The 19,206-nt window shown below is 39.2% G+C and overlaps 1 pseudogene; it reads right to left on the bottom strand.

Annotated features, from left to right (window-relative positions):
* Positions 1-18,178: 18,178 nt before the first annotated feature.
* Positions 18,179-18,577, bottom strand: LOC101601811 (annotated as a pseudogene).
* Between the last annotated feature and the right edge of the window lie 629 nt (positions 18,578-19,206).

Genomic DNA, 19,206 nt, shown 5'->3' with positions numbered 1-19,206 from the left:
CCTGCTAATTAATCATCATATGATAGATCAATGTGAAAGATTAGTATAGTTGTAAATTTTTCAGGAGTGAAGCTTAGAGTGCCAAAGTTCTCATATCTTCTGAAGTTTATATTTTGATTGCTGAAAAACATAAGTTAGTAAAAGTTTTCAGTATAGCTGAAGACTGCTTTATCCTCCTCTGCCATGTTTTACAATATTGTGACTCATGCCTTAGGCATGAAAGTCCTATGCTCTGCACTCAGCACCACCAGTCCACCACTGAAGGTATCTGCAGCAGTGATAATGTTCATCTGCTGCAATGAATTATTCCCAAGAAGGGTTCAGGGGGAAATGTGTTTCTATTGCTTCTGGATAAGAAGAAGCATGAGTCCTCATCTTTTCTGAGTGTCCCACTGTAGTAGTCAGCTTCAGCTGTTGGGAGGAACATCCAAACCAGGAATAGTTATAGAGGAAGATGTTTATTGAAGCTTACAGATAGAGAGGAAGTTACATAATGTCAGAAGAAGGTGGCCCACTTTCACAGGCCCATTCAGAGAGAGAAAAGCAACCACAATAGCACAATCAAGCACACCTCAGGAACCCCAAAATGACAGAGCTCAAGCACTCTGCATATATTTGGCTGGAAATTCCAGATCCACCCCCACACCCTAGAGCTTGATCCTACGGTTCTGCCCACAGTGATATTTCCTCTAGTAAGGCAGCGGGAGATCTAAACCTTTACTAAAACAATCTGTAGGGGACATGCATTCAAACCACCACAATCCACATCTTCTTCCCATAACCATAACCATTGTAACTTGTATTTAGTCCAAATTCAAAGGACCATCTTTCAGCACATGAACCCTGGAGTATTCACTACATGCAAGCATAGCATATGGACAGGAAAGGAAATGTGGGGATATAGTCTTTACCAACTTAAGATAGTTCCAATGTCCCAAGTCTCATTTGAGATTTAAGGCTACCTCTTAACTGTGAGTCCTATAAAATCAAAACATATAAACATATAAAGACACAGAGTAAACATTTCCAGCTTCTATATGGCATAACAAGGAGAGACTGGATCAGTGCAAACTCAACAACCATGAAGCAAACATCAACCATCCGCAGTTCAAGTTGAATATCATAACCAGTGACTGGCAGTCCCATATTTTCCAATTCTGCATCTAGAACTGGGTTGAGTACCCAGGAAAGAATTCCATCCCAAGCCAACAGTGCTCTAGTCCTTTCATATCCAAAACATCTCAGGGCTCCATGCAAACCATAGTCCATCTTCCAATGGCTTTATCAGCCTCTTCCTCGGGGTCATCACATCCTGTCTATATCCTACATCTCAGCAACAACTATAGGAACCTTGTGCACTTCACATATTTTTTCATACTTCCAAAACAAAAACCAGGTGTGCAGGACACAGCCATATTCTTCATACAGGGATAAAATAAATTGTGACCTTAAGAGCAGAGCAGATTCCTTCTTTTGAGATTTCTTTCAAAAAAGTGCATTCCTACCTTTCAGTCTTTGTGGGATGGAATTTCCACAAGCATTTTCTCATTTCTTTAATGTCAAGCAGTTGGGGCATCTCCTTTAAAATTGTTAATTGTGAATTCTGTCTGACAATAACAGCTTCAGTAACTTAAGGCCAGCCTCTGTGCCAATAAATTTTAAACTTCTTTCTCCAATTTTAAATTGTATCTCTCAGTTCCAAATCTTTAACCAAGCACATCAGTCCATTACAATTTTAACTTTGATCAAACTCTCTGGAAATGGGCAGCAGGATGCAGCTAGCCTTTTTGCCAGTAGCCCATATCCAACAAAGTCCTCTGCAGTCTTACCTTCCTTTTAGAAAGTTCACAAATGAAACCTCCAAATACACTTCTCTCAGCACTTAATATTTTCAATCTTTCACAGGAATAGTCCAAAATACTTGGTTGTCACTCCAGAAGTCATGGTCAGTTCTTCAGTTTCAAGCACAACGTTTCCTATTCCTCCAGCACACAAGTTCCAAAATAACAAAGTTGACATGTTCAAATTCATCATCCCAACACCCCACTTCTGGTACCAATTCTATAGCAGACATCTTCAGTTACTGGGAGGAACTTCCAACCCCAAACCCTAGAGCTGCACTCTAGGGATCTGTCCACAGTGACACTTCCTCCATCTAGGCAACTGGAGATCTAAAGCATTAGAAAAACTGAATCTGTGGGGGACAACCATTTTTTTGTTATTGTTTTGTTTTTTGGTTTGTTTGTTTTCTTTTTCTTTTTATTAGTTATGTACACAGTGTGTATATAACCATGTTGGTACCATCGTTAGCCTCCTTCCTGTCCTCCCCTTCCATAGGGACCCACTTCTTTGGGGAATGTGGGTCGTGCATTGTGGGGTTAACCATCAGTTATGGGTAAGAGGCAATGTCTCTGTGCATAATGTCCCAACATGTGGCTCTGGAAATCTGTCCGCCCTCTCTTCTGCAAATTTCCCTGAGCTATGTTGGGTTCATTTTAGGTCTAGTTCAGTGATAAGGCCTTAGGAGCCTCTGTGTCTCTGGATATCTGGTTTGGTAGAAGCTGAGTGTTCTCTGTGTCTATCTCCTTAACCCTTGTGCTAGTACCAGGTTCACCAAGAAAGCAGCACTCTTGCTCATTTCCTCAATTACTCTTGGTTTCAGCTGGGGCCCTGTTGAGGTGAGATGGGCTGATTCTCTCCTCAGGATCTGTGTCCATCTGCAAAAGAGAAGCAAATTCTCCAGTTGAGGGTGAAGTCAGCACAAGATAAATGGGATAACCATTATTATTTTAGGGATAATTTAATAGGTGTAGGCCCTCTTGTAGCTCACGATTAGTGGGAGCTTGATAATTGAGAGCAGGGTCATTTTCTGGATATGGTTCTGACTTGTTTCCCAGCTCTAGCTATGGGTTCCATTCCACTTAATAGATCAGTTAGCTAAATAAAGAGCAGTTGGTTACCCACTATGGCTGTGTGCCACTATTGCACCTGTGTGAGCATTACGTAAGGTTGTTTGCTACTGAGTAGCATAGATCACAAGTTGCTTGGACAGATGTTGGTCATTTTCCCCCAGCCACTCATGTAGCACCTTCTGGCACTATATGAGCTAACTGTCTGGGGACTGAATCTCTTCCAGGTTCCAGCCTGGTTACTCCATGGTCTATATCAACAGCATATGGTGTTCAGCAGTAAGGTCTTACACTAACCTTTGGTGGGTTATCCAGTACTCAGAGAAATCTGTCCTTTTTATGGGAAATGTTTTAGGCCTTTCTGATCAATAGCTCATTGTGGATGTTAACCACATGCTGTTACTGGGCGTTACAGGCCAGCACCAAAGAAAAGAAGGAAGAAAAAGATAGGTAATATAAAACAGATAAAGAAAAGAGAGAGAGAGAGAGAGAGAGAGAGAGAGAGAGAGAGAGAGAGAGAGAAACAGGAGAAGATTAAGGTTAGTCTTCATCATACATTCTCCAGGGTGCTATAATTCAGGTGTTCCCTCTAAGGACCTGATGAAGGTTCAACCATTTATTCTGTCTTTTAGGATATAGAAGGTTGTTGTACTATTGACCTTTGGTTCCAGTTTTATGTCTCCCACCCCCAACTTTACCCTCCCCTCCTGCCCCACCATCCCTATTGTCTGGTCCTCGAGATGCTTATTAGGTATGTAAGCACCTTGGGCAGATTCAGGTTAGGAGCCACAGATGAGTGAGACCATGCAGCAATTATCTTCCTGTGATTGGGTGAGTTCCCTGAGAAGAACTGTTCCAGGTTCAACCATTTTTCTTCAAATTTCATTGTGTCATTTTTCCTTATTGCTGTGTAGAATTCCATCTTATAGATATACCACATCATGGTTATCCATTTGTATAATGATGGATATCTGGGTTGATTCCAGCTCTTAGCTATTATGAATTGAGCAGCTATAAATATGGTTGACCAAATCTCTCTGAACTGAGTTGTATAGTTTTTAGGGTAAATGCCCAGTAAGGGAACAACTGGGTCTGTTGGTAATTCTATAATCAACCTTTATGAGGCTCCATATTACTGTCCATAGTGGTTGTACCATCTTGAATTCCCACCAACAATGAATGAGGGATCCTATTTATCCACATCCTCACCAGCATTTGTTTTCATTTGATTTTTTTTTTTTAATGTTTGCTATCCTTACTGGGATAAGGTAGAATATCATGGTTGTTTTAATTTTCATTTCCCTGGTGATTAGGGATGATTAACATAGTCTTATGTGTGTATTTGCCATTTGTATTTCTTCCTCTGAGAATGCCCTTTTCCCATTCGTATATAATGGAAGGTTACTCATATTTTTTCTTCCAGTAGTCACCAAGTTTCTGGTCTTACTTGGACTTGATTTTTGTACATGATGAGATGTGTGGATAGAGTTTCATTGTCCTGAATCTGGTTATCCAGTTTGTCCAACACCATTTGTTGAAGATGGTGTCTTTTTTTTTCAGCATACATTGTTAGGGCCTTTGTCAAATATCAAGTAGCTGTAGTTACCTGACCTAAAGTCCAGGTCCTCGCTTCTGTTCCATTGGTCTGTAATACTACTTTTATGCTGGTAAAATGTTGTTTTTATTACTGTCTTAGATAAGACCTCAAGAGATGTTTCTTTGCTGATGATATGCTTGGGTATCCAAGGCCTCTGCCATCCCTATGAATTTTGAGATCATTTTTCCTATCTCTGTGAAGAACAATGTTGGGATTTTTATTGGTATTGCATTAAATCTGTATATTACCTTTGGTAAGATTGCCATTTTCACAATGTTAATTCTGCCTATCCAGGAGCATTTTCTCAAGTCCTCCTCAATTTCTTTCCTGAGTGTTTTTATGTTTTCATTGTGTAGGCCTTTCACATCCTAAGTTAATGTTATTCCAAAGTATTTTTTGTTGTTATTGAAAATGGGACAGTGGTGCTTATTTCTTTCTTTGTCCTTGCATGTAGAAAGGCTACTGATTTGTGTGCATTGATTTGTATTCTGCCACTTTGCTGAATGAGTTAACCACCTTTAAAGAGTTTTGAGATGGAGGATCTTGGGTCACTTATGTATAGAATCATGTTATCTGTGAATAGGGCTAACTTAACTTCTTCCTTTCTGATTTGTAACCCTTTTCTTTATCCTGTCTTATTGCTTGAGGTAGGACTTCCAGTACTATGTTGAAGAGCAGAGGTGAGAGTAAACACCCCTGTCTTCTTGCTGATATCAGTGGAAATTCCTTCAGTCTCTCCCCATTAAGTATCATTTGGGCTTTAGGAGCTTTATTGTGTTGAGGTATAAACCATCCATGTCTATTCTCTCCAATGTTTTGATCATGAAGTGATGTTGTATTTTTTCAAAGGGTTTTTCTGCATCTATTGAAATGATCATGTGGTTTCTGTGTTTAAGCTCATTTATGTGGTGTATTACATTGACAGATTTCACTATGTTGAACCACCCCTACGTTCCTGGGATGAAGCCTACTTGATCAAGGTCAATAATGCTTTTGATGTGTTGTTGAATTCAGTTTGTGAGGATTTTGTTCAGGATCTTTGCATCTAAGTTCATTGGGGAAATAGGCCTATAGTTTTCTTTTCTTGTGGCATATCAGCCTGGTTTTCATATTAGGGGGATACTACCTTCATAGAAGGAGTTGAGAGCTTTCCCAGTTCTCTGACTGTATGGCACAGTTTGAGAAAAATTAGTTTCAGTTCTTCTATGGAGGTTTGATAGAATTTAGCTAAGAAGCCATCTAGTCCTGGACTCTTCTTTTGGGGGAAGTTTTTTATTACCTTTTCAATCTTGATGGCTGTAATAGGTTTGTTTAGCTTTGGTAGGTTGTATGTGTCCAGGAATTCATCCATTTCCTCCATATTACCCACTTTTGTGGAGTAGAGGTTTTTGAAGTAAGCCTTGATGGTTCTCCCAATTTCACTTATGTCTGTTGTGATCTCTCTTTTTCCATTTCTAATTTTTTTAATTTGAAGCATCTCTTTTTTTCCCCTTGATCAAATTGGCCACTAGTTTATCAATGTTGTTTATTTTTTCAATGAACCAGCTCTATGTTTCATCAATTTTAAAAATTGTTTTCTTAGTTTCCAGTTCATTAATTTCTGCTCTGACCTTCATTATTTATTTCCATCTGGAGATTTTTGGGTTGAATTCTTCTTGCTTTTCCAATACTTTTAGGTGGATGGTTAGGTCATTGATTTGGGATCTCTCTGTCTTTGTTATGAAGGCTTTTAGTGCTATGGATTTTCCCCTGAGGGCCGCCTTCATTGTGTCCCATAAGTTTTGGTAAGATGTGTTCTCATTGTCATCCCATTTCTAGAAATTTCACATTCCCATTTTTTATTTCATCCACTACCTAATATTGTTTAAAAGTGTGTTGTTCAGTTTCCAGGAGCTATGGGATTCCTGATGCATCTTTTGTTGTTAATTCTTAGCAATACAGCATTGTGATCTGATATCATACAGGAAATTGTGTCAATATTCCTAAATATATGGAGGCAGGCTTTATGACCCAGTATGTGATCTATTTTAGAGGAGGTTCTATGTGCTGCTGAGAAGAATGTGTAGTCTGTGGATTTTGGGTAGTATGTTTTGTATATGTCTGTTAGGTGTAATTGATCTATGGTTTTGTTGAGCTGTTTCACTTCCCTGTTAATTTTCAGTTTGGATGGTCTATCTATTGCTAATACTGGAGTATTGAAGTCCCCAACTATGATGGTGTTGGTGGTTATTTCTGTTTTGTTGTCAAGTAGGTGTTGTTTTACAAATTGTTGTGCACCTGTGTTTGGTGCCTAAAGATTGATGATCATGATATCCTGTTCTTGGGTCATTCCCTTGATAAGTAGGAAGTGGCCTTCTTTGTCTTTTCTGAATAGTCTTGGTTTGAAGTCTATTTTATCCAATATTAGTATATCTACACCTGCTTTTTTCTTATTTCCCTTTGCTTGGAATATAATTTTCCACCCTTTCACCCTAAGGAGGTATCTATCTTTAGTAGTGAGTGGATTTCTTGAAGACAGCAGATTTAGGGGTCTAATTTTCTGATCAACCCTGTTACCTTATGTCTCTTGATGGGTGAATTAAGGCCACTAATATTTAGGGTAATAACCGTAAGGTTTGATTTAATCCAAACCATATTGTGGTGGTTTATGTGGTTTGGTGTTTTCTTGGACTTTGGTTTTTTGTGCTTTCTCTGAGTTTGGTTATTGTGATCTGCTTCTTGTAGACACTTGAAGTTGGTTATTTGATTCTTCTGTGCTGAGAATTCCCTAAAGCACTCTCTGCAGGTTTGGCTTTGTGTTCATATAGTTGTAAAGCTGAGTTTTATCATGGAAACTTTTCCTTTCACCATCTAGTATGAGGGATACTTTTTCTGGGTAGAGTAGGTTGGTTTGGAAATGATAGGTTCTTAGATTTTTGCCATGTTCCATTCAGGTTCTTCTTACTTTTAGGGTTTCCATTGAATTGTCTGAAGTAATTCTGGAGGGATTGCCTTTATATAATGTGTTGTGACTCCCTAGCTGCTTTTAGGCCTTCTTTCTTTGGTATCAATGTTTAGAGTCTTAATGATAATGTCTTACATAATTTCTCCTTTGGGGTCCAGTCTGTTTTCAGTTCTGTTAGCTTCTTGTAACTTGATGGGGCTTACTTTTGAGAGAGTGGGAAAGTTTTCTTCAATAATTTTGCTGAATAAGTTCTCCATGCCTTTGGTCTGAATTTCTTTCTATTCTGGTATTCTCATGATCCAAAGGTTGGAACTTTTAAGGGTATACCACAATTTCCGCATGTTGTGCTCCAAAAATTTTTGAACTTATTGAAACTTTTGCACTCAAGAACTGTTTCTTCTATTTTGTCTTCCAGTTCTGAGTTTCTATCCTCCACATGGATGACACTACTCTGAAGAGCTTCTATAGAGTTCTATTTGGTTTGTATTTCTACTGCTTTTCTAATGTATAGTTTCCAACCCTCTGTCGGGTTCCCTTTTCACATCATTTTCTGATTTTCTTTATGCTTCTAGGAATCCATCCTTGCATTTCTTTATGCTTTCATTGAGCTTAGCCAGCTGGTTATTGAGGTCCTCTTTTTTTTTTTCCTCTCTCTCCTTCAGATCATGTAACTGTCTTTGGAACCATTCCTGGTTCTTATCTATTAGGTCTAACCTATCAAGGACAGCATTCATACAATTATCGACCCTTTGTTGCTTTTCTGAAAGTTCTGCTGTTTGCTTGGTCAAGGTTACATAGCTTGTAACTTCATTTTGGGGTTCTGAGCCCATTGTACCTTCTATGTTCTGATTAGAGACAGCCATTGTTGGACTGGGCAACTTCGTTGGATTTACTTGCATTTAATTGTTCATGTTATTCCTTTTGTACTATGATCTTTCCATTACAGCATAGGAATCTTATTTAATTTAGGAAGAAGCTGCAATCTACCCTTGAAGTGTCTTCAGTGATTATTTCCTTTTATGTTTGCTTCCGCTAGGCTTCTGATGACAATTGGGCCTGCCTGCTCAGAGAGGAGGAGCCTGTGAGGCTATGGTGGGGGCCCAGGCACCTGATGAAAGGGCTTGAATGTTCCATGATTCAGGGTATGGTACTTCATGGTCAGGTGGCCCAAGGGGAGGGTGGGGAAGGGTAAAAGCAGACTGGTATTGTGGCTGGGCTGTGGAGGGGGGAGGATGGGAATGCATGGTTGTTCCAAGATGCTGAAGGGTAAGGGGATGGGACAGTGGGTCCCTTGGGCCCTGTAGCAGGGCATGGATGGGACTGCTGCATCCTGTGACAAGGTAGGGTGTGGATATGGGACTCCTGTGGGTCAGGTGATGTGCAGGGGGGAATGTAGGTCCCCTGTGGTGGGAGAACCTAGGGAAGGGAGAACCCTAGACTTCTGGCTTGGGTCCTTTCATGGAGTAGCAGTGGTGTATGGAGGTCCCTGGTGGTGAGGGGACTAGTGATAGCCTGATGAGCTGGGGTCCATGTAGGGAGGTGGGTGGTGGTGGAGAGTGGGAAGGCATTGGAATGTGGAGGTCCTCTGGGGGAACCCTAGCATGCTGGCCTGATTAGGCATACTGGGGTGGGGAGCAGCGGTGAGTGGGATAGTGTTCCTGCATGCAGGGCCCCTTGGGGAAAGCTAGCTTTCTGTCCTGGGTCCAGGCTTGGGGGTGGGAGACAGGCAATTGGGATGGAGTTCAAGTTTGGAGGTCCCCTTGGTGATGCTAGCCTACTGTCCTTGGTCGGCTCTGGGGTGGGGGATGGCGGCAAGTGGGACAACATTCACGTGTGGAGTTCCCCTGGGGGAATGCTAGCCTCCTGGCCTGGCACCTGTCCATTCACGTGGGTGGGTGGGTGGGGTGGCAGTGAGTGGATGGCATTTGTCAGCTTGGAGGTGCCTGTGCAGGTAATGCTAGCTTTATGGCCAGGGTCTGTACACAGGGGTGGGGATTGCCGCAAGTGGTACAGGAGCTTGGAGGCACGTGTGGAGCTATGCTAGCCTACTGGCCTGGGTCCTCTTGCCTGCAGTTAGTGCAGGGGAACCTGAAGCTGGGACTATGGCTAGGGCAACTTCTTGAGGGGCTTTGAGGACTGGTGGGCTACCCTAGAGCATGGGAATCAGGGGAATCCCTGCTTTGATCTTCCGGGCCCTACCCTGGAGGTCTATTAGAGTCTGCTCACCCCTAGATGACCCAATGAACCTTAAACATCTTGCCTTTACTTCCCTAGGAGGTGTAGTATGGTTAAGCGACACCATCTTGATCGGAAGTCTCCTGAAGTTCTGTTTTGACCAACCTGAGTTTTTATTTATAGAATCAGGGAAGACGCAGTCTTAGTTTAAGAAACATGGAAACTTGAGGGGAAAGGGCTGCATAGTAAAGTGTCTTCTCTTGGAAATCAAACTCCCTGGGTTCAAATCTGCTGTTTTTCAAAAGTATGTTCCTGGGCTGGAGAGATGGCTTAGCAGTTAAGCACTTGCCTGTGAAGCCTAAGGACCCCTGTTGGAAGCTTGATTTCCCAGGACCCACATTAGCCAGATGCACAAGGGGGCGCATGCATCTGAAGTTCGTTTGCAGTGGCTGGAAGCCCTGGAGCGCCCATTCTCACTCTCTCTCTCTCTCTCTCTCACTCTCTGCCTCTCTCTCTCTGTCTGTTGCTCTCAAATAAATAAATAAAAATTAAAAATTAAAAAAAAAAAGTATGGTCCTAAGAAAGACACTTCCTTTTTTTTTTTTTTTTTTTTTTTTTTGGTTTTTCGATGTAGGGTCTCACTCTAGTCCAAGCTGACTTGGAACTCACTATGTACTCTCAGGGTGTCCTGGAACTCACGTGATCCACCTACCTCTGCCTCCGAAGTGCTGTGTGTGCCACCACACCCGGCTAACACACTTCTTTATAGACCTTAATATAATCAAATTTAAGAACAATCACTCAAGAATACCTGACCCTCTTTGAAGTAACTGTCAAAATGTTGTGTTTAATATGGTTCCTGAAGTCTCAGACATTGTAATGAGGTAAGTCACATGTGGTCAGGCAATTAAAGGGAAATTCAAAACTACTATAGGAATACAGCACTTGGGCTTTCTACTTTTCATACCAAAGAGTACTATTTGTGTTATTATCTTTTTGTTTTGGGATTTTCCCCCAAAATATAATTCAAAAATACGCATTTATAGTTAGCACAATTTTACTTTTTGGAATTCTCAGATAGTAACTTGTAGCTTGTTTTTCTGTTTTATTAAAGCTATATCTTCAACAGATTTATTCTGTTTCCTAAAGTGCTTTAGAGTATAATTATAAATGTGATTTCAGCAAACATATTACTTAACTGTTATCTCAGTTGATAGGCTAATAGAGAGCTTCTACTAAACCCTACATTCTTTGTGACTTTTTTCAAAAGTAAAAAATTAACAAAAAAGTTCCAACTATCTTTTAAGAAGCCAAGGACATAACTATTTTGTATTACTATTCAAAAAAAATGTTAAGTGAAATGTAGTCTATTTTCAATTTCTCCTTTTTAGTATATAGCCTTATCCATATAAGACACATATTGCAGCCATGCAACTCATTATATGGAAAATTTTAACTGCTAAGTACTTATCATGAGATTGTAAGATGAAGTTCACAGAGACACCTATCACTTTTCATTGGATCATGACTTCCATGTTTCCTGTATTTTTCATACATGTAGCATTATAGCTCAGAAAACTGCTTTCAATATTCCTTCTCTGACAGATGTATGTTGATAAAAAATAAATTCTTTCAGTAGTTGAATTTGTAAGTTTAGCTTTTTCTGAGCAGAGTTAGGACAAGAATTAATCAGAATATGGGTAGTTCCAGAAATAATTTAACAAAAATATGCTACATAAGGGGGAAAGAGATGGTTTAGTGGGTAAAGCCACTTATTTACAAAGCCTGATGGCCTAGGTTTGGTTCCCCAGTACCCACGTAAAGTCAGATGCACAAAGTAGTACATGCATCTGGAGTTGGCTGCAGCAGCAGGATGACCTGGTATGCCAATTCATCCCCCTCTTTTTGTCTTTCTCTTTCTCCTTCTTTCTGTCAAGTAAAAATATGCTACATAAAAATACATATATATTTATATATAATTCGTTATATTTTGAGGATTAACCTTAGTTAGAATATCACTATGCAAATATAACCCTCTTACCTTCAAATATTACCTCTTGAACTTTGATATGAGTTCTTTCAGGCATTTATCTTTACAAGCAAAGCCTGAAAAGGGGAAGGAGTTAGATACAGTTCATTAGTTTTGGAATATAATCCTACAGAATTAAATAAAGTAAACCAATCCTAGGCTATACTTTTCTGTTGGTAATCACTACAGACAACTAAAAGCTCAGTTCTTTTGTGGACCACTGAAAAAGGGGATGGAATATGCCTCAAAATTATCTGGCCAAAGAATAGAAGGGAGCATTTATGTACTGACATCTGCCACTACTGGCCAACAATACTAATTTCCTCAAACTTTCAGCTTTACCCCCCAGCAACATACCTTCTCCAGCAAGGACCCACAACTTTCCCAAGTTGTCACCATCTAGGGAACAAGTATTTGGGAAGACATTTCATTCAAACCACCTCATTATTATTGACCATTTAAAATGATCACTTGACACTGAAACACCAAGAGATTTCTCAGTAAGACCTCAGCAGATACCCAAATTGTAACTCTAGCTCCCCATGGTAGCTGGGATCAGGTAATCCTTAAAACATCATATTAATATTATCCTGTTGCATTGTTAAAACAAAGAGTCAAATGACTGGGTGATTTTCATTGTTTCAGGATCAGTGGAACACTTACTAGGCCCAGTAGTGGAAGCCTTTCCACCCTCCCTCCAATCCAGCACCAATGGCTGTGTCATAAGGGATATAGAGGAATGCCCTTTCTTTTGTGGCTTATTGATTCAGTGCAAATACTTCATTGTATAGACTCTACTTGCAGGGACTTCCTTAGATGTGTAGTTAGTGGGCCATTTCACTGACTCTATACTAGCTATGGATTTGTTTGCAAGCTATAGAATGGCAAAGGCAGAGGCTCAGTGACATCCACTGGATATGTAACATTGTCCATCTGATTGTTTAGGGGCCTCCTTTGTCAGTGGGAATGAATGTGAAGCAGTTGGATCTTCGTGCTCTTTGCACAATTCTGTGAAATTGGATTTCAGATGACATAGAATGTAGTAAGTCCAGTGATTCCTATAGGAAGGCATTTGTTTTCTCTCTTCTACCACAAAATAGTACTTGGTCCTCAGTTAGTCTGAGGTAATTCTTTAAAATCCCATGCCAATCAAGTATTTGCCAAGCTTTCAGATAGAGGTGGTGGAGGAGACATTGTATGCATGGAAAACATCCAAATTTGGAAAATGTTTTGATCATAGTACATGATGAACTGATGTCTTCCTCAAATATGAATCTGATAAGATGAACTTGCTACCAGCAATTCTCTGATTCTTTGGTCTCTGCTCCCCACAGGAGTGGGGTTACAGGCATGCATGGCCATGCTCATATGTTTATGTGGTGCTGCAGATCAAATGCAGGTCCTCATGCTTACTTGTCAAGTGGTCTTATCTGCTGAGTCATCTCTGCAGCAATCATGCATCCTATAGATAAAGAAGTGATTATCTTTCCTGAAATTGGAGCAGCTATTACACTCAATTTCAAATGCAAAGTTTTATAGGGTATATTATCTGTATGTAACTAGTGGGTCAACTTTCCAGAATTCTGTGGTTCAAGATATTTTTTTAAACATCTTAGATAAAAAGGTTGTACATGTTAAGTTAGATATCATATCAGTTATGTTCATATTAGAACACTCATAACCCATAATATTAAAATTCAATATTTTATGTGGTTGTGATTCCATCTGTATTTGTGCTTTACATTTCCCCATATTATGACTAGTTGTAATTTACATCTAAACTTTGGATTTAAAGTGATCAATTCACTTCTAAAATCAAGCTACTCTAAGTCACATCTTTTTTGTGATAGCTTTATATATATTATAAATTATTTCAGGAAAAAAATATATGTATATATAAAACATCCTAGATTATTTTAAGTATGCCTTTTCCATCCATACCTGGCTTACTGGCTTACTGTTATTATTTCAAATTGATTAGTTGCTATTGTGATTTTTAAAAAATAATTTCAGAATTTATCTAAGATGCTGAGCATGTCACCATGGAATATATTTATGAAGATACTTAAAGGCCTTTTTTACAAAGATCAGATTTATTTTACATTAGCTATCTTTTTCAGATAGCAAACATATTTAATAATATGTTTAATGTTAATATTATGCATGAATTAATAAAGCACATTTAACTAGCACTAGTGATTGTTCAATGAACAGTAATTCACAATAAACATGAAGTTAACTTCATTTCTATCTTGCTGTATTTTCCATTTTATTAAGCTATAGTTTACATATAGAAAAATTACAAATCTAAATATAAAGCTTGAGGAATATAGACAGATGTGTAAATCTATAAACATTGGCCATAACAAAATATAAAATACCAGAGTGAAGGAGAGAGACCCAGAGGATACTAAACACTTACCATAGCAGAGGTCCAGAAGCTTCTAAGAGGCTATCATTGAAGTCGATTTAAAACTCACCCATGGGCTAGAGAGATGGCTTAGTGGTTAAGTGCTTGCCTGTGAAGCCTAAGGACCCCGGTTCAAGGCTCCGTTCCCCAGGTCCCATGTTAGCCAGATGCACAAGGGGGCGCACGCATCTGGAGTTCGTTTGCAGAGGCTGGAAGCCCTGGCGCGCCCATTCCCTCTCTCTCCCTCTATCTTTCTTTCTCTCTGTGTCTGTGGCTCTCAAATAATAAATTAAAAAAAAAATAAAACTTACCCACAATAGCTCAGGGAATTTTATGGAAGAGAGGGCAGAAAGATTGTAAGAGCCACAGGTTGAGGCATCATGCCCAGAGGCATTCCCTCCTCCCCCTCAAAATTGATTGCTCCCACAATGCATAACACACAACCCCATGGGGAATACCTGCAACCCCACTGAGGAGGGTTCCCAGCAGAATGGGGCCAGGAATGAGGGAAAAGAGGGTACCAACACATGATATATCTATACAAAACATGTTGTTAATAACAATAAAAATATATAAAATATTCCCAAAAGTGACTTCATGTCTCTTTCTAGAACAATTGAATTCCTTGCCCTCATCTAGAACAGCTACTATTTTACCAATAAATAATACAGAAATAATTTCTGGGTGTTGTGGCTTTTGCCTATAATCTCAGCACTTGGGATTTTGAGGGGGAGGTGACCAGTCTGGACTAGAAAGACAATCTCAAAATAAATATTTATACACTAAGTTATTTCTGCCTTACTTTGATCAACATAGACTTTTGAGCTTCATTAAAGATGCTACATACATTAGTAGAATTCTTTTCTTTTTCTGTTCAGTATTACATTACCTCAACTTGGAGCCTAAATGTCTCCCAAAAGTCTGTGTTGGACTAACTTGGAAGCCTGTGGCATTATTGGGAGGAAGTGGAGCCTTTAAGAGTGGGGACTAGTGGAAGAAAGTTACATTACTGAGAGCATGCTCATGAGAGGGATATTAAGATTCTGGCCTCTCCTCCCTCTGTGTTCTTCCTAGCTGTCACAAAGTGAATAAGCCTCCTCCACCACATGCTCCTGCCTTGAGGTGTTGCTTTTCATAGGCTGAAAAGAAATGGTGTCAAGTAATCAAGAACTGGCTAGTGTGAAATTGGGAGCTAAATCTTCCCTTCTTCCAAAGATTTTTCTCATTTTGTCACTGTGGTAGTTTTAATGGATGTTCCCACTAGATGCAGAAATTTTATTCAACTTGTATGTAACTTGGTGTTAGTGTGGGTAGATCCTAGGGTCCAGACCTAAAGTGTGGGGGCAGATCAGAGTTCCAGTCTCAAGATATGCAAAGTGCTTGAGTTCTGCTTGGGGTTTCTAGAGTGTGCTTGCTTTTGGTGGTGGTTGCTTTTCTTTCTGTGTGAATCTGTGAAAGGAGGCTAGCTTCTTATGCCATTATGTAACTTCATCTTGATCTGTTAAGCTTCAAATAAATTCCATTTATCCTATAAACTGTGCCTGGTCTGGAAGTTCATCCCAGCAAATGAAGCTGACTTTAACGGTCACAGTCATGGAAAACTGACTGACACGTCCATTATCTAATTGTATCATGGTTTGTTCATTCTTCTGTGGATGAAGTTTGTTCACAGTTTTGTGATTTCATAAATAAAGTTGCTAAAAGCATACATTTCTTATGGAGGCTTATTAAAGAATGAAATGGTTGAATTAATTACAGGACATTTTTCTGAAAGACCTTACTAAACTCAGTTCTCTCCCCTTTCTAATTTCTAGGTCTCAGTAACTTGAAGATGGAGCATGAAATGTAGCATCTTGTGACAGAAAAGGATGATATCCCTGAGGTAAAATCCCAGGAGAGGAAACATTCCAGAAATGAGGCAAATAAATATGACAGATCATCAAATATCAGGTTTCTGTTGTCCTATGCTGCATAACAATAAATTTGCTTCATGTAACATGTTTGCAGGTGTTTTGTCTCACCAGACTCAGGCAAGTTGATATTCAGTGTACAGTGCACCAACTTCATAGGTCTGTATTCACCAATTTCTTCACATCCACACTGTTTTTTTTTTTAATGCAAGCCATGGTTTTTATTTTTATTAATTTCAAGGTATCTTTTTATGGTTTTAACTTGTATTTGCTTAATAATGGCTAAGGTTAAGCACTTGCCTATATTCTTATTGGCCTTTTGTATATTTTCCTCAGTAGTATCTCTGTTCAAGTCTTTTGACCTCTTATTTGGTTTTTGAGGTAGCTGCTCACCCTGGTCCAGGCTGACCTGGAATTAACTAGGTAGTCTCAGAGTGGCCTCGAACTCACAGCGATCCTCCTACCTCTGCCTCCTGAGTGCTGGGATTGAAGGCATGTGCCACAAAGCCCAAGTTCTTTTAACCTTTTAATTGCCTTGTTTTTGATTAGCTTTATAGGAGTTCTTTTTTTTTTTTTTTTTTTTTTTTGGGTCAACACAGCCTTTATTAACACAAAGTTATCAGATGCTGCAAGATATACAAATTTGCCTAGTCTATGTTGCAATTTTAATGTTCTAAACTTAAAAGCCACTTCTGGGTCTAACACATTCGTAACCTACAAAACTGGTCAAAATGAAATGTGATTTCTAGTTATTGCTTTTTGAAACCCATCATTTCAGTGGTAAGTGGTAGCAGTAGGAGTTGTAGCTGGAGACTGACCAGAGGGCAGGAGGGCTGTGCAGACGGAGCAAGCGCCACCAATGAGCTGAGCTGTGCCTCCAGTTCCAAATTATAATCCTGCACTCATTACAGAATCTTCTAGAGCATGTGCCACTATGTCTTAAGTTACTAAAAATATACAATTTACATTTAACCAAGTTCCATGTACTGGAAGTACATAAGGAAATTACTTTTGTTTATTATTTCTTTAGTTTCCAGAAAAACTTAATTCTCGTTCTAAGATACAGTACTAAAACTAACTCAGGGCTTCTTTTCCCATACTAAGCCAGACATGCTGTAAAAATGTTTTCAATGTTTTTGCCTGGTTAATATAAAACTGATGCCTTCCTGATAAATCTGATTTCAAGGACCCACTGATTATAGTATTGGTTTATTGGAACATACAGTAATAGGAGATAACTCTGGTAACTACATCTAAGTGCACTATATGATGTTCACTGCATCTCTCCACATTGTTCATATTTTATAACATTCCAATTTGATGGAGGAAGACTGGAATAGTTCAGAATAGTAGCTTTTATGATGTAGGTAAAACTTATGAAGTGTTTTAAACACATTTAAGCAGGTGGAAGTATAATCCCCAGAGGCTATGAAGGTGAGAATGAAAACTGCAAAGGAAGCTTTACAGCCAACACAAGCAGGACTTTGGACCACCCAAAACGCACAATGCATAGGAAATCTTAAGTTGTATCATTTACTTGTTGACCATGTGGCTACAGTTCAAACAGTTACTATTTGAAAAGTTGTACTTGGGAATCTTCCAAAATTGCTTTTGAATGATGTACTTTTCAATTGTAGCAATTAACAACACAAGATACACTTAAACAATACTGTAGTTTATCAAAAAACACATAAGAAATTTCAACTCTTATCCTTTTGAGTTATAAAAAAAAAATCAATGTTTTGGCCAAGTTATAAACATGATTTTCCATGTAATTATTTGCATACCTCTAGTAATGCTATCAGTGGTTATAAGATCAGAACTGTTTTTTTTTAAAAAACACTAAAAACATAAAAATACTTAGCCCAGTATTTTCCTGTAGAACTTGTTCATATATGCTTACATTTCAGCATTTTCTATATCACTGTGATAATTTCAAAAGCCATATCCAAAGGATAAAGAAAAACCACCTACTAATTGGCATATTTGTTTATTTCTCAGTTTGTGAAAGCGTCCTTAATTTGTTGATACAGCAAACAAATTTCAGCTCTGATTGCTATGCAAAAGAACAGAAGGTGATCTGCTTTGCAATTAACTTATAGTTCAATTGCTCACAGGCAACATGCTATATATGAAAAAAATTCTAACTGAACTACAGGTATTAAATACTGAAAAAATTAACAGTTTATTATAAGTTATTTAATTTAACAATCTAGTAAGTTGGCAGCCATCAGCAGTTCCAGTGCAATTTCAGGTGCTATTGGGAATTCAGGAATCTCGGTAGAGCTGTTAGTGTAGCGAACCTTGTAGGTAAAATACATGCATACTTTTGATAGCACATGTGAAGGGATCTCTCTAAAATTGACCTCATTGGTTTCATTCTCCGTAAAATGACCGGCCCACTCAACATGGCTTCTATTGTTCCCGATGTTAGTGCATGCTCTCTTTTCACAATAAATTCGTGACCATCAAAAGATATTAATTTGACATACATGGCATCAGGGCCTTCACAGCCACCATAAGTTTTCTCTTCTCCATCCATTATGCTCTTATGAAATTCTACTTCATTTCCACAGGAACTTTAGTAGTTTCTAGTCAATCCCACAGCCACCGCAGCCAGCCGTGTCCCCATGCACCACCCTTTATAGGAGTTCTTCATTTTTTATTATTTATTTATTTATTTGAGAGTGACAGTCAGAGAAAGCGAGAGAGAGAGAGAGAGAGAGAGAGAGAGAGAGGGAGGGAGGGAGAGAGCATGGGTGCGCCAGGGCCTTCAGCCACTGCAAACGAACTCCAGACGTGTGCGCCCCTTGTGCATCTGGCTAACGCGGGTCCTGGGGAATCGAACCTCGAACTGGGGTCCTTAGGCTTCATAGGCAAGTGCTTAACTGCTAAACCATCTCTCCAGCCCCCTTTATAGGAGTTCTTTATATGTTCTAGGTAAAAATATTTTGATAAATTTGATAGTTATATGACTTGTCTTTCGCTTTCTTTTATTATTTATTTATTTGAGAGCATGGGGAGAAAGAGAGAATGGGTACACCAGGGCCTCCAGCAGCTGCAAACAAACTCCAGATGCATGTGCCACCTTGTGAGTATGATGTACATAGGTCCTTGGGAATCAGACTTGGGTCCTTTGGCTTTGCAGGTAAGTGTCTTAACTGATAAGCCATCTCTCCAGCACTCTTCACTTACTTAATGGACTGTGGAACAGAAGTTTATAATTTCAATG

This window comes from Jaculus jaculus, chromosome 12 (genome assembly GCF_020740685.1).
Source record: "Jaculus jaculus isolate mJacJac1 chromosome 12, mJacJac1.mat.Y.cur, whole genome shotgun sequence".
Lineage (NCBI taxonomy): Eukaryota > Metazoa > Chordata > Mammalia > Rodentia > Dipodidae > Jaculus > Jaculus jaculus.
Note: the sequence above shows the minus strand (reverse complement) of the source record. Positions and strands in the feature narration are given on the sequence as shown.